General features: G+C 40.9%; 1 protein-coding gene across 20 annotated transcripts in view; it reads right to left on the minus strand.

The window, feature by feature from the left end:
* The window catches only part of EPB41L2 (erythrocyte membrane protein band 4.1 like 2), a 195835-nt gene that overhangs the window by 140748 nt on the left and 37994 nt on the right, over positions 1–17093 (minus strand). The window contains exon 1 of one of the 20 annotated variants that reach the window (XM_059700314.1): positions 2213–2323. The exons of 18 other annotated variants lie outside the window; for them this stretch is intronic. The gene's annotated coding sequence lies outside the window, so the exon portion shown is untranslated. Of the gene's footprint in view, positions 1–2166; positions 2324–17093 lie in introns of those variants that run through there. One more of the 20 variants, XM_059700313.1, reaches the window with a different exon arrangement.

The following is a 17093-nucleotide window of genomic DNA, read 5'->3' on the forward strand; positions in this document are numbered from 1 at the left end:
TTGGGAGTGTAGAGGAAAATGGAACATATCCACTCTCAATCAACCAAATAACATTTTCAAAACACTGTTGAAACAAAGCTTAAAAAATGCCTTCAGAGGAATAGAGAGAGAGAGAGAGAGAGAGAGAGAGGAATGTGAAGGGCCAGGATTAATTACAAAATAAATAACTGAACATATTGGATGAAGAAAAGATCATAATCAGAACCTTAAGCTGAATGGTCCTCACTTTTTATCTGAAGTCTATCTATTAGTTATCTTCAGTGACTAGTACCCTAAAAAACAATCTGATGACTTTTGTATTGTGAGAAAAAAACTTCAGTTAAAATTACAAACAGGAGATTCGTAAGTAAAACCAGTAAATAAGCTACCAATAGGTAAATTTTTCTCTTAACCATTTATTTCACATAAATTGTTAGTCCTACTCTGAATATCCACTCAACTAATCTTCCTAAATTCTAGTTCTGATCATATCATTCACCTGTTTGGGAAAGCTCAGTAAGTACAAAAAGAAAACCCAATTTTTCCACCTGAAATGCAGTTCCAGACCTAGAACTTCTAGCCTTTCTGCTCAGTATTGGCCATGATGAAGTCTATGCTGGGAGCGGGGGGGGGGGGGAACCACTCAAGTCTCCAGGCTCACTCCTGTAGTCTCTTCTCAGAAGTCAGCCAGTCAAGTAGCATGCCCATCGCCGCCACCACCAACAACAACGTAGGACAAATCCTGCTATACGCTATGACCTTCGCAAACACATACTGTCCACTCCTAGCTGGGTGCCAACCCCTCCCTTCTCCAGATGCCCACAGCGTTCCCTGTGTCTCTGGAGCTGAGCCCTTTTCTAGAGTTTCCCCAGATTCCCATCTTTCCGACTCCACTGAACAAGTCCATCTTACCCATCGCTTATCCTCAGCTGCAAAAAGTTGTCTCCTGTACACAAAGCTATGCTTAGTATATTTGGTAGAAAGAAATGAAGTTATAAGAAAACACCTTTAACAAACTCAGTGCACTTATTTTTTCTAACAACTCCAGGCACCATAATCTCATTTTTCTATTATCCATGATAATCACTTTAATGATTTAATAAAGTGAGCCTAATATTAAATTAAATAGCTATCTAATGAAACAAATATTATCTTGGCACATTTATAATCAGAAATCTCATGCCATCTTTTAAGATTCAAATTAGGAAAACGTGAGAAGAATGGAATTTACTATCTTCACTCTGCATGATTGGTTCTCATGAGTTAAGACTCCTAAAAGATCATTATCTTCAAAAAGGTATTAAATTCTAAGAAAAGTGAGAAGAAAACAGAAATGGCTCTAAAATAATGCCTACAATAATATATTTTATATAGTCCTCCTGAATCATATAATTTTAGATCTGGGAGGGATCTAAAAAAATAATTCTTTATAGCCCATCCTTTCTTTATATTACTGAAAAGGAGACTCGAGGAATTTTAAATTGAGCTAAGTGACTGAGGAACTATTTTTTAGAATATCTGCCAGGTATTTCTCATTTGCATTAACATTTTAAATCAAACAGCTGATGAGCTCATGTTTCTAGATGAAATTATGAATTTGCCTCTTAGCATTTTGTCAAATGGAGCCAATTTTTCCAAACACACTTTCCTCTTGGGATCTTCTTTTCCCAAATGCAACCTCACTCTGCTGAGGTTCTGATTCCCAAAGGTGTAAAACAGTATGAAAACGTAGAATGGTGGCTGCTTGTTTATTGGTGTGTTTTTTTTAACTATAGGCATTACTATGATCTCTTCCTCATGCACAGCCTCTATCACACGAAAGTACAGAAATCGCAGCAGTTGCAGGGGCAAGGAAAAATGAAGGAGCACCCAGAAAACAGTAGCTGTGGCTATCAGAACTGAGGCAGAAGACATGAAATCCCCTCTTCTCTTTCTTAAATATAATTCTGTAGCAATTACACAGAACTTTTAGGATCATCTACATAAATACAATATAAGCTTATCTTCCAGGAAACCTGGCCAACACAAATACCAAAAACCCAAATCTGAACCATATAAGCTGTATGGCTGGTTCCTCACTGGCCCTCACCTTCTCTTTACTTTTGCTGCATAACACACCCTTTGAGATAGAATTCAGTGATATTCATTTCATTCTAGGAGAACTGAAAATAACATAAAAACCACTACCTTCATGAAGTCAAAACTGAGCATCCAAAGAAAAACACCAACTGACCGTCACTGGTAAGGAATTCACTGAGTAATCACAGATGTCCTCAGAACTCACACCTGCAGTCTAGGTCTGTGATCACTGCTACCACCTTGCTGGTCGATGGCACGGAAAACCAAGGACGCCTGGATTAGGATAAACGCCTTAAGTAACAGTGCTGACACAATTCGGTTCCTAACACTTATGTCAGAAGTGGCCCAGGCGTGGATCAGGAAATAATGCGACTGATACTAGAACACAACAGTAAGCATATATCTTTAGAAAGTACAGTTCCTTTTCCAATCATAAAATTAAGCCCCAAATTAATTTACTCTTTTCACCAAACCAAACAGACAGGTGGAAAATGATTCTAAACCGCCTAGAGAATATGCAGATCCCTTATTACTTAAATATAATGAATTTTAAAAAGACAACAGAAATTAGATCACACTTCAGCAACACATGAAATTTTCTGCACAAAGTATGTCATGCCTATGCAACTCTTTTTTTAAGGGAAAAGAGCATGTGCACGCCCACACGCACAGACCACACAAGTGTACTTGGTCCATGAAGGGGTTGTGTGTGGCTGCTTCCCTGTGAAGCTCCCGGATCGGTGTCCTTTTGCATCTCATCTATGTCCTGATACGTTCCCACAACGAGTAAGTTCGAAAATGGAGAGAGTTCCAAGGCCTTTCCTAAGGCAAGCCACTTAGAGAAAGATGGGGGTGGGAATGGGGGTTAGGGGTGGGGAATCAAGCAACTGTTCAAAAAGGAAATTCTTTATATTATGCCAAACAAACTTACTGGTACAACACTTTAAATTAAGTACAGCATTATAAGAAATAGAACATTGCTGGAAAAAAGAATTTTCTTAATTCTGTTTCTTCCCACTTCAGTCACTCAAGCTATTTCTGTCGTATTTCTCCAACACTTAAGCTGTCAACTCTAGTGGAGTTCCTCCACCCACTCAGTGATTTGAAAAACTTCTGGAAAAGAACCAAAAGAATAATCAACTTTGCCAAATGACATTCAGATTTGGTCCCCACCCTAGTATTTGGCTACTTATCCTTATTTCTTGATGGCTTTTTCCTTCTTTCACCCTTTCCTTCTTCCCCAACATACAAATACATACTAGCAATTATTTCCTTTCTTTCCCACTCCTTACGCTTCAGATTTTCAATACCAAATTTCTTCATTCCCCTCATTCTACCTTCAATTCTCCCCCAAGATACAAAAAGCCAAATGTAGAAAATTATCAGTAAGTCTTCACACTGCATAACTTAATAGACTGAAGATTTCTTGTGGGAGGATTTTTCCAAGGAAAAACAGAAACTGGGGATTCTCCATCACATATTTTTCAAATGTCCCTCCCCTCTCACCAAAGTCATTTCAGCTGGTTTATACAGTTTCTTCTAGATTGACTGAAGGTCAAACAAAGGTGAGGGTGAGTCTGAAACTCTGTGTACCAGCACATTGTCTGAATCCACAGTAACTGCCTCAAAAAGGACATCTAACTATCTGTTGACCAAAACAACAAAATAAAGTACAAATCATGCTCAACTTGCTTTTTCTGCAGAGATATTCCCAAGACCAGTGGTGCCAGCACCACTACCAACTCACAGAGAGCAGAGAAGAGGCCATGCTCCCTCATTTGCCCTAAATATGCTCAGAACCCTTTTAACAAGACATAGTAATAATAGTGAGAACCTACAAGGTGCTCTGCTAGCTCTATGGAGACAAAGTGGAGGGGGAGAGAGTGGCAGGAAGGCAGTAGAAAGACAATAATCTTGTCTTTGAGGCGCTGATAATATAGACTGCTAACACACAACCCCACGGAAAGTGAACATTCATAAACATTCAAATTTCAAGACAACAGTAGAAAAAGGGCTATAAGACTGTGAATAAGGGCCAAAGGAACTACACAGCTAAGAATTCCTATAGGAATTCAGCAAAATATGTCAAATATATTCCGGAGTAGAAGAAAGTTGGCCTGTGAAATGATAATTAACAGTTTGGCAAAATCACTAAAAAGTTTTAAGAGATTGATTGGTTTGAACATGGCAGAAAAGAGAAACTTCAAATATTCTTATGCTAAATGTAAAACATACATTTTTAACCTCCATTCCTTTCACGCTTACATCAAATAATCCTGAAATAACAGCAATGCAGCCAAATCATATGGTTTTCAAATTTCTCCAAATCACTTGAGGCAAATTAATTTAACCACACAGGTGTGTTTGGGTAGTCTCTATGGGTCATTTTTTTTTCATACTCAAAGTTATAGTCAGATGGATTTAACTCTCTGAGGCAATGGGATCCAATTTATCTTTGTGAAGGATAATAGTTCACAAATTCTCCCTAGTGAATAAAGTAAAACAGACAGAAGGGTATAGTTAAAAATATACTGAAATAAGTGAGACCAGTTCTAATTCCAGCTCTGAAAGCAATACTAATTTGAGAAAGTCATTTAACTTACTAAAGTCATTAATTTACTAAATGTCCTCATTTATAAAATAAAAAGAGGGGTAGATTAATTATCTCTTAAAGTACCTCACAGTCCTAAAATTCTACCTTTTTAAGAAATTACTTAGCATGGCAAAACATACACAAAGTTGAAAAAAAATACATAAAAAACAAACATATGAGCCCTGGTTTGTGAAATGTACACAAATTTACTAAGTATTTATTCTATAAACTGTAAATGTGGGAACCAAGGATAAAAACAACAAAATATTAAGTGATTATGTCTGAAAGTGAGAATAAAGCTGGCTTTTATTATGTTTCTCTCTATTCCAAATTTTACCCAACAAACATGTAAATTTACCATTAAAAAGATCCAATCCCTTGAAACCAAGCTTGAGGTCTGGAATCAGAGCTCTTCAGCCTCTACAAAATATGCTGAAAATGGGGGTTCTTTTAGAAATACTGCAGTCAGTCTTCAATCAGGGGGAAATGGAGGGAAGGAACCCCTCAACTTTGTCTGTCCAAGGCTGCTTTTCTCATCTAGTCTCTATCCTTTCTTCCATCCCCACCCCACCCCACAAAAATCTCATGGGAGTGATTGAACGTAAGTAACCTAACACTGGAATTTCTGGGACTGTGTGGTTTGCAAAAAAGCACTGTATTTTCATCTCCCTACCTCTGCACACACACACACACACCCAGAATTGGATTTCATACTTATTTTTACAACAAAACCTCACGGTCGTCTTAGAAGTCCTTTAAAAAGAAAAGGGGGGGAGCAAAGGCAGGCTGGAGAGAAGGGGGTGATTTGGCACCTGTGGAAATGATGTCATTACCAGCCATGGCTCTCAACTGTCTCTGGAATGCAGCTGTGGCTAGAGTCCCTGAGCCCACCCAATGCTATGTAACATAAAACACAGGCCTCTGGCCCTAGAAAACCTCACAGTCACACTTGACTGTGCTCTACTTAGAAAGCCCTATATTCCCAAGTTTTAGCTTTAAATTCAGTAGAGTACAGCATCAAATACTGTCCTTGGAAGGCTGGACTTGAGCTGTTCTCACCTTTATTTAACATCTGGCAGACCTGAGGACTAACTACATGCCTGTCTATAGGAAGTCTCCAGCTCATGATAGGCCTGATTTTGAGTCACTGGTTTAAAAAGAAAAAAAGATAAATTAAGTGAAGACTAGGTTGAGGAAGGGGTGGGCACAATGGAGAAATGAGATGAGGATAACAAAAGCAAGGTTGGGGGTGTGAGCCTCAATCTTCATTTTGTAAGATGAGGCTAAGAAAACGGAATGCCTGGCTATTCGTACAGATAAAATAATATAGGTAGACTGAATTTCTGGCCAAATAAACACTAAGGAAATGTTAATTATAACTATTTTGCCCCACAAAAACAGTCATTAAAGGGAATACTAATTCCCCAAGCATACTGAAGGTCTAATTAACCTATAGTGCGCTTGAAAATTTAACTGCAAATTTTAACACTTCGAAGGAAGACACACTATCAGGAATTTCAACTAAAATCTATTTGCTCCCTAGAGGAATGAGTGGGAGACAGCCCTTTCTGTCATCCTCCATTCATATTAGACAGCCCAATGAAGAATCCCTACCTCACCACTCCTCTACAGGGGCCATCCAAAGAATGTGGTACCTGACAAGAAGCTGTGAACTCTGGGAGACTGGGGATGAAGGCCTATAAGAACCTCCTGACTCCCCACTCTGCAATTCCCTGGTCACCTTTTCCTTCCTTTTTAACAGCTACTGAAAGTACCTTCCTGCTTCCCACTGCCAACACCTTACCAATATAGTCCAGTATGATGGGAACTTAGACCTCAAGATTCTACTATACGTAACAATGGGAAGCTGTACCAGGGAAGTCCAGATACAGTCTGTCCACTTTTACTTCTAAAGGCAAGGCCAAATCATACTCAGATGCTAATATTTTTTTTTTGTTTTAAAAAAAATCATCAAGGCAGCAGAATGAGAAAGAAGCTAGAACTAATATCTCACACTCCCAAAACTATATCTGTCTACTTGATCTTTTAGAGCATAGTTATCCTCACAATGCTCTAAAATTTAATTTTCAATTTTCTACTGCTGATTATGTGTTTGTGGTTGACCCATAACTGTCTAAGTTGCAAAAGCTCTCTTCCTATAACCCAAAGCACTTATTAAAAGTCCCCTCTCCTCAGTGCCCAGCTTCTATAGAATCACAGGATCTCAGTGATAACCCAGACTCTGGCATTAACCCAATCTATTCCCCTCAGTCTGACAGTGAAGCTGCAGGGACCCAATGTTGAGCCAGAAGCTCAACCACTATCTGGGCCATACTTTTCTCCACCACCCCACAATGTTTAAAGTCTTTCGAGGGAAGTGGGAGCTGAATCCCCAACCTTTACGTGTATAATGCATCCCAAATCAAAATCATTTTTAATGCCTATACTCTTACTCCTTTTTATAAGGCACAGAATAGAGATGTGTGTGTGTGTGTGTGTGTGTGTGTGTGTGTTTGTGAGAGAGAGAGGGGGGGGGGGGGATGTGTGTATTTTAGTTTGTTCCTACTTAAGAAGCATTTTAGTTTGTTCCTACTTAAGAAGCAAATTCCAATGATCCTATCCTCCTCACCATCTCAGTTACCCATTCCCACGGTCATACCCCAAGCACTGGCTTTCAAATGTTTCTTACTGTGATCCAGAATAAAATATTTACATCCCAATCCAGTTCACAAGTACACAGTAAACACACCCAGTTTTAATGGAAACAACGTTTTCAAAGTGTGATCCACTCTGATCAGAAAGAAAGCCTAAACTAGGGCAGTGTGTGCTAAATCCAGTCCCAAACCTGGAGTCAAGTGAGCCCTCACCCTGGGGGAGGGGTTACCTCAACAGGGAAAGGGGCATCTCTTTCCCCCAACTCCCCTTTTCCTTTCTCTCCCAAAGGGGAAGCTTTGCGCATTGGGAGCACTGCAGCCAATGAGGTTTACCTAAAGCATAATCATTGGTAAGTGAAAACTTCCCTAAGGGTAAGAATTCTTTTTTTAATTCACATAAAAGTTCCATATACACTAAACAAGGCCCTGACTTTCATGTTGTTTATTCTATTTCATTTTCTAAATGCCAGTCATGGCCCTCTAAAATGATTTCCTGAAAAGTCCTGTCCTAGATCTATAATACTACTACTATTTCAATTTCATGATTATCTTCTATCCTTCCAGCTCAATCCCCTCTTGAACCCCAACTTCAACAATTCTTTGACCCTAAGTAGCCGGCACCAGGCACCACCTTCCCACTGCCCTGTCTTCATTACCATCCTTCAGCAGCTTGGATTCCATGGGCCACCATTACACCTGTAACTCCCAGCCCTCCCCTCCCTCCAGCACCTTCTCATGCTCTATGGTTCCTATACCTTACTTCACACTTGCACTGATGCAGCCAAACAATATAACTATGATAACTTTTCTCAATTTAAATTCACAGCCACAAATTTTAACTAGGCTCCAGATCCAGGCTTAGAGATCTCCAGAAATCTAACGACAGTATCCTAGTAAACCCACATCCCAGTCTCCTGGACATAGATTTCACACCTGTACATAAAGAAAAAAATTATAGACAAAAGATATGACACTGGAAATTGGATAATCCCACATATGGTCTGAGCCATAATCTACCTATGGCTGTCCTCTAATAAGGATAACGATATAGTTGAACAAAGTCAATGTTTTAAATAAACAAACGAATGTTACTAGCCATCCTATCTAATAAAAGACAAACATGGTAATTAACCGTAACTTCACTACCTTTCCCATTGGCTAATCAGGGCGATATGCAAATTAACTGGCAACCAAGATGGCGGCCAGCAGCCAGGCAGCTGAAGCGAACAAGAGGCTTGCTTGCTCCAGTGATGGAGGAAGCCAACGTGTCCCGCCTGCCGCTGCCGGCCTCTGAGCTGCAGTCTAAGAAACAATGTTGCAATTATAAAAGCTAAACAAGCTCCAGATACCTGCTTTCAGCCAGCTTCGGCCTCAGAGCTTAGAGCGGCAGTGATGGCAACAATGTTTCAATTATAGAAGCTAAACAAACCCAGATACCTGCTTTCAGCCAGCCACAGCCTCAGAGCTGGAGCCGGGCCTCAGAGCTGGAGCCGGTTCTCAGCTCCAGTGACAGCTATAGAAGGTAAATAAATCCCAGAATTTAAAAAAAAAAAAAAAAAAAAACACAGAAAAAAAGGAGAGGCTGGGAGCTTTAGTTGCCCGCCAGCCTGAAAACAGCCCTCAGCTCCTCATCCAGGCTGGCCAGGCACCAAGCGGGACCCCCACCCTGATCCGGATCACCCTTCAGGGCAAACCAGCCGGCCCCCACCCGTGCACCAGGCCTCTATCCTATATAGTAAAAGGGTAATATGCAAACTGACCCTAACAGCAGAATGACTGGGAATGACTGGTCACTATGACATACACTGACCACCAGGGGGGCAGATGCTCAATGCAAGAACTGCCCTCTGGTGGTCAGGGCGCTCTCACATGGGAGGAGCTCTGCTGAGCCACAAGCCAGGCTGATGGCTGCCAGTACAGCGGTGGTGGTGGGAGCCTCTCCTGCCTCCTCAGCAGCGCTAAGGATGTCTGACTGCAGTTTAGGCCTGCTCCCCGCGGGCAAGTGGACATCCCCCGAAGGCTGCCAGGCTGCCAGAGGGATGTCTGATTGCCATCTTAGGCCCAATCCCCCAGGGAGCAGACCTAAGCCAGAGGTAGTCATCCCCTGAGGGGTCCCAGACTGCGAGAGGGCACAGGCCGGGCTGAGGGACCCCCCCTCCCACCCGAGTGCACAAATTTTTGTGCACCGGGCCTCTAGTTCATTAATAAACAAAACTCCCCAGCATAAGGATGACTTCCAATATTAATAAGTTTAAGGGCACTTAACCATCCTATCTAATAAATAGGTAATATGCAAACTGACCATCACTCCAACACAAGATGGCCGCCCCCAAGTGGTCAAAGATGGCCGCCACAAAATGGCTGGCGGGGACGGCAGTTGTGGGCAACCAGGCCAGCAGGGGAGGGCAGTTGGGAGGGACCAGGCCTGCAGGGGAGGGCAGTTGGGGGTGACCGGGCCAGCAGAGGAGGGCAGTTAGGGGTGACCAGGCCGGCAGGGGAGAAGTTAGGCGTCGATCAGGCTGGCAGGGGAGTGGTTAGGGGGTGATCAGGCTGGCAGGCAGAAGCGGTTAGGGGCAATCAGGCAGGCAAGCAGGCAAGCGGTTGGGAGCCAGCAGTCCCAGATTGTGAGAGGGATGTCCGACTGCTAGTCAGACATGCCTCGAGGTGTCCTAGATTGGAGAGGGTGCAGGCTGGGCTGAGGGACACACACCCCTGTGCACGAATTTCATGCACCAGGCCTCTAATCCTATGTAATAAAAGGCTAATATGCAAATAGACCGAACAGCAGAACGACCAGTCGCTATGACACGCACTGACCACCAGGGGGCAGATGATCAATGCAGGAGCTGCCCCCTGGTGGTCAGTGCGCTCCTACAGGGGGAGCACCACTCAGCCGAGGAGAGCGGGCCTAAGATGGCAGTCGGACATCCCCTGAGGGCTCCCAGACTGCGAGAGGGTGCAGGCTGGGCTGAGGGACGCCACCCCCCCCCTCCAGTGCATGAATTTCATGCACCAGGCCTCTAGTTAAAGAATAAAAGAAAAAGTATATTTACTCTCAAAACGTGTTTTAATTTTCTCTTCCTTTATAAAAATGTTTGGTGCTATTCCCTCTTTAACTTTCTTACCAAAGTAGTCCATGTGCAACTCTGCCATTCCCCTATAAACACTGTCAGGCATCAACAGTATATTGTCCAAATATAATTTGTTCAACCATGCAAACACCTGTGCAATCAGGCATGTTCAATTTGCAAGAGACAAGTCCAATGGCACCGCCACAGTGATAAGCACTGGAGCCCTGCTAGTGGGCCTTCTGCTGAAAGAAACAGCTTTTCCCATAATTACTTCTACTTTGAACCAAAGTGTCTAATAAATGCTTTCATACAATTCAACAGGAAAACAAAACACAAACATTATAGAGTTGCTATTTATTCTAACCCAGTCCACTAACAGTGACGCTAATGCATATAAGAGGATAAACCCCAGAGTGAAATGGAGCTGTGTCTCTTGAAATTCAGGGACCAGTTGAAGTGAAGGCTAAGGAAGCATATCTGCCCAAGGAGGTAATAAGAGGTCAAGCCCAGAATTCAATGTGCTACAAGAGTGCTGCCACAGAGAAATCACTGCAGGCCTTCAAAGGTCATTTCTATCACTTTAAAACTTTAGTTCTTCCTGGAGGGGAGAACATACACAACTAACTCAAATGAGAAATCTACATTTGCCAGCAAATAGGCAGACTGTATTCCAGAACATGCAAAGGCTACAAGCCCTTCAAAGGAAGAAGATAATTTTGCTTGGAGGAATCTCAGCTAGAAGACATGAACACCATTTAGACCTACAGATATGGCCAAGGTCACAGCTAGCCTACCAACCTGTCACCCAGACTGACCACATTAAAAAAAAAGGGGTGCGGGAGCACAGCACAAACCATACCAATATGGTCATGCTAACATAATTCCTACCTTTACTCATTTAGGCTCTGTCCACAGCACCCTGACATTCAGACTCTACCTACTTTCTGTTACTTACTGGTAGTTTAAAATTGCTAAGGTGTTTGCCTCTCCTTTGTCCTCCACCATTCACTCATTCAGTATGTAGGGAATGGCCTCTATGTAGCCAGCACAGTGCTAGAACATCACAGCCTAATAAGAGAGATAGAGAGGAAACCAATGATTACAATTCATCCTGAGAAATACGTACATAAAGCAACCTGGGGGGAAAAAAGCAGAACAGAGAATGGAGTTAGGCAAAATTGAGCCATACAAGAAGGATGAGGAGCAAAGAAAGAACGTACAGAATCCCAAATACTTAAGTTGCTCCTTTCAACTTTTTACAATTAATGAAAATCACAAAGGCAATTATTAAAACAAAAAGGGGGAGACAGATGTTATGTGTCACCTCAAATGCAAACTTAGTCATGATTTTTATACTTAAAAATTTTTTGCTTTACATTTTAAATTTTTGAATTGCGATGCAGAGGGTTGTACAGCAGCCAAAAGGCATCAGGCCTCCTGTTCAATAGCCTCCGCCAAGTTAGCTTGGCTGAAGAAGGCAAAAACCAGACAAAAGTCTTATCAGATTCAATAATAATGTGGGTAAGAGGTTGTGTTTTGTCTTTCCAGAAGGAATAGCGCAGCCAATCAATCTGGATGCCAGAGCACTATGTGTGTCACCATGATGGACCCAGAGAAGCTGCCAGCTAGCCCCATCATTCGAGGGACTGAGAGTTGCCCTGATGACAGCGATGCGGAAGTAGTAGTTAACAACTAATGCCGGCAGAAGGCAGAATTTACTACCTCAACCATGTTTCTGGCCATGCTGACACTGGTTAGCAACCAGTCTTCTATAAGACATTGCACAGTCAACTCTAAGGACTCTGAGTAAATATACACCAGCAGCAAAGGAGACTCTTCACTCAGTAGCTAAAAATATTAACATAGCTGTAGTTTGATTTCTCTATTATTGTTGTGGTTGCATTGATATTGATTTGTTATTAGTTTATTTAGTCAAAGCCTTCCTCTTGATGTTAAGTTTTACTTTTAATTTTAGCTGCTTAAATATAAAAAAAGGGGGAGGTGCTGAGGGCCTTTAGTAAACACTCGGTTCAATTTTGTAGGCTGAAACTCAGTGAAGGCAAAGCCATGCCCTGAGGGCGGACCCAGTCAAGAGATTGGACGCCACTCAGTCTGACTTTCCCGCCCAGTGTTAAGGGGATGGATCTCATGATATTGTTAGGAATTCAAGGCCCACCCAGATGTGATGTAACTTCCTGTAATTGGAGTATATAATAAACTGCTCCCGTGCTGGTGCTCTCTCTCCTCTCTCTGTCGGTCCCTCCATGAGGGGGCAGACGCCACACCCAGCCCAAACTTTTAATCTAATTTTGTGTCTGTCCAATTCATTTTTCTTTAATCCCAAATTCGCCTCCTAACTTAAACGAACCGGTTCACGTCTCTCCCTCTCCGTGCGGGATGCAGAGAGGAGACCCCAGCCCCCCACAATAGATGTCACTCACAACTGCATCCTCTGGTACTCAACATTGGTTGAAATTATGAAAGGCACACTAGGACCTTCATCCCAGTAAAAACTCTGGGGAGTATCCCTTTTATTCTTTTGTTTCTCTTCCACCCCAAGCCAAGGTAGTTCATGAAACATTCTGAACAGGCAGTCAATTAACTGTGACTAAGATAAAGTGATCTCTTCTAAGTGGGATAGGGGATGAAGGTAGGAAACAGCTGAAAGACAGAATCCAATATAAGGTCAACTTGTGTTATTTGGCTTAGGGCAAGGTGAACAGACAGATGGACAGCCTCTTCCTCTACCTCTAGAACAGAGAATAAAAACTTGCCTAATTACCACTGAGTTATTGTTATGAAAACAAATATTGTGAAGCCAGAAACAGTTTCTAATTAATTAAATTTGGTCTGTGCCCTATGTTAGCCAAATCAGGGTTTTCAACCCCTGCACTATTGACATTTTAGCCAGATAATTCTTTGTTGTTAGGACCTGTCCTGTGCATTGTAAAAGGTTTAGCAGCATATCTGGTCTCTATGTACTGGATGCCAGTAGCATGCCCTCCAAACATGGCAATCAAAAATGTCTCCAGACATTGCCAAATGTCCTCTAAGGCAGCGGTCGCCAACCGGTGGTCCATGGACCACTGGTGGTCTGTGAGGTCTGAAAGGTTGGCGACCGCTGCCCTAGAGGACAAAAATCACTCACCCACTCCAACCTCAGTTGAGAACCACTGGGCTAGATTATGAGCATCAGGCTACTTCCCAAAAAGAAAAAAATGATATTGATGAACAGAACAAAATATTAAGAAAAAGGTTATGTCTTAACCAGCTATCATCTGTATTTTAATGAAGAGCTAACAGATATCCCCAACCAAAAAGAAAGATTAAAATTAAGGTCAAAAAAGTAAAAGCCTGGAGCACTGGAGTAACAACATGGTCGTGTGTACATCCTGGTGACTGCTAGCTCAAACCATTAAATTAAACAAATACACAGAAGCTCAGGTGTGGTGGTAGGAGCAATTGAAAAAAGCTTAGTGAAACATTAAAACTAAATCAAACCAAATCTATGTTCATTCTACATACCCAACCCCATCCTACCAAAAAACAAAACAACGCAAACAAAAAAAAACCACCACAAATCTATAACAGATTTTAATTTTAGAAAATGAATATTTAAAATATTAACTATTTTGTAATAACTAGTAACACAGACAAAACTCCAAATCCTGGCTCCAACATTACATAGCCACTACACTTAACCACTTTCTAAGCTGTCTTCCTCATCCAGAGAAAGCAAACAACATAACCGATAACAAGGACAACAATATGGTGCCTGGCACACTGTAGTGCTATTTATTAAGTGGCAATTACCAGTAGTTACATATATATTTTTTACAAACATATATCTAATACAAAATGAAACACCAGGCCCAAGTGAACTAAGAGGAAAGCATATTTCTAATAAGTTAACAAAAAAAAAAAAAAACCACATTCCTGTAAATATGCACAAGATGCCAAGATTTACCTGCACTTTTTTAAGGCAGGAGAGAAATGGGTTACCATCCAAGCTCATGGTTACAATAAAAGCAAAATATAAATGCTGCCCTTGTTTAAAATAGCACATTATGCACTACTTGTGCTAACTCCAAACATACGTATTCCCCAGGTTTTTATCCAAATCAACCAAACACCATTTTAAGTGGTTGAGTTTAAAAATTCACCATTTAAGTTTTCCATAAAGTCTAACAATAGAACAGGAGAGAAGAACATTTTCTCACACATACCCAGAGCCAGTGTGTAGTTGTTGTTTAGCCTCACAGAAGTTGTTTTCTAGCCACAAGCTACTACAAATTGTTCAGGCCTTTTTGGCAGCAGCACAGGAAATTGCCCTTTTCACTCTTTCTCCCACAAAAATCTAGTCAATTTCTTGGCAGGCCCATCTCTCAAGGCTACTTGCTTTATGGAGCCAAATGCACACGATTTTCCATTTAATAATAAGAAGGGCCCCAAATATTTTGCATTTTTGTGAAGAAAACTGAAAGCAAGTCATCAAAGACCTGTGGGCAAAGTTTTCTATTACTAGTAAATCAGCTCATAAAGTGTGCTGCACCACACTTTCCGCCAGCCTTGGAAATCTTTAGGGCATTTGGCATCACAACTGTTTTCTGTTTTATCCAAATCGTCAGGGATGCAATCTGCAACATGTAAAGCCATTTCCTGAGGCTTCATTGTCCTTGATTTCCCACTGTTCTCAACTGTCTTGTTTCAAATGAGTGTTTAAAATAGGTATCTGCCTTTGGATTAAAAGGCAAACAACCTCCAATCTTCCCTTCCCTCTGAATCTGGGGTTTTCCTACACTGAAGGATCACATAAAGGTATGTGGGCAAGGGTGTGCGCAAGGATGAAGCTGAAGTTCCCTCCACTGTTTTATATTCAGGCATACGAAATCAGTCTACATTTTTCGCTTTCAATAATTTAAGCAGTGGGGAGGGGAAGAGGTGGTAAATTACAGCTGTAACATTTAATTTCTAAAAATAAAGCCAAAATTGTCTTTTAAATGCAATATTAAAAAAAAGAACCTTTGAAAACCAGAAAATCCTTTGTATCCCATTCAGCTTAAAATTTCTCAGATAAGTCATTTACTAAAAAAAGAAAAAAATTGAAACCCAAATGGCAAAAAGGCATCTGCAGTTACTCACAAGATAAAGCTGGACACTACCCGGCCCTGAGAGAGTCAAATGCCAAAATTCAATCTGGCGAACCAAGCACTTCAGATTGAAAATCAGACCATCATTTTCCAGGGATCACTTTCTGTCTCCCAAAATGACTTGCAATCTCAAATAAGTTCCAATAATGATGCAAAGACAACTTTTCTGAAAGGGTATAATATCAGAAATTGTCCAAAAATGATAAGCAAGGGAACCTTTATTCAATGATACACAGCATTACTTCGACTTAATAAAAGATAATCAAAAGAATACTTTTCAGAGGCCAATATTAACACTAATTTAAAATATGCTTAACTTCAGAACTCCTTTTCAGAGGTACACTGAATTATTCCCGCAAAATAAATCCTATAGATTATACTGAGAAGAAATCTGGAGGACAAACCACAGACTCCACATTAGAAATTCAAAGGAAATTCCTTCTGTGTCTAGTAGGTAGAGTGACCTACCTGGCTTGCCTTTGTCTAAGCTCAACAACACACCTTGTTATTTTAGGTAATCTTTCCAATTTAAGTAGATAAAACTGCACGAGAGCAAGCACTAATTACAAACATGCTTTCATTCACTGCTTGTTTTAACTGACAATAAACCAGACCATCTTTCATCTCCATAAGCAAAACAGAATATCAAGGAGATTACATATTACTGCTTATCAGCCTATCAGCATCTTCAAAGTACACTCTAATTGTTAATATTTATGAGAAAGTGTCTATGAAAGGAGGAGGAAGAAATAGCTTTATTTATTTATTTACTCTGTGGGTCTGAGGTAGTCCTGTGTGCTATTCAACACCAGCAGAAAACCTGTTAAGACAATCATCAAAGAAACAACAAAAGCATTTCTTGAATTAACTGTCCACATCGTCACACATCTTACTTTGAAATAAGGAAACAACAACAGAAGAACAGCTGCTCAAGGTTATCCAGAGGTATGAGAAGTCAAAGCACTCAAGTTCACTGTTCAAGCACATGGGTTTTCTGGCCCATGAGAGGAAAGTTCTTGCCTGGGAAAGTTTGCTTCAGGTTAGAGCTAAATGGGCAATTAAGAAATTTCTTTACTACTGTTCATATTTTAAATTTCTTGCACCATTAGAAAACTCAGTTTAAAATATAATTGGACTTTTCTAAAGAAAAGAGATGAAAAATATAAAATGTCACCAATTTCTGTACGTTCTCATCCCACCTCCACCCTATATTCAATTAGGATTTATTGTGCAGTTACTCTATTAAAAAGCACACAGCTAACATTGAGAGGGATAAAAAGTGCACACGACAGAGATGTATTTATTACCAAATAAGTTATGTCTGCATCTGTATTTACACACAATAAATTGAGGGTGTTTTGTTTGCTTGTGTGTTTTTTAAGTATCTCTGTGTGATTTACTTTACACACGGCAAGAGCACTAAAGGCCCTGCATGTGTCTAAATGAAAACTCCACACATTTGGCTTCAATAAAACCAGCAGTTTCTTGAAGATAGGTTCCAGCTATGAATTGTGCACATTTGTGTGCTGGAAAGGGTGAAAAGGGCAGTTTTCTGTGCTGCTGCCAA

The sequence above is a fragment of the Myotis daubentonii genome, chromosome 6 (genome assembly GCF_963259705.1).
Source record: "Myotis daubentonii chromosome 6, mMyoDau2.1, whole genome shotgun sequence".
NCBI classification, from domain to species: Eukaryota; Metazoa; Chordata; class Mammalia; order Chiroptera; family Vespertilionidae; genus Myotis; species Myotis daubentonii.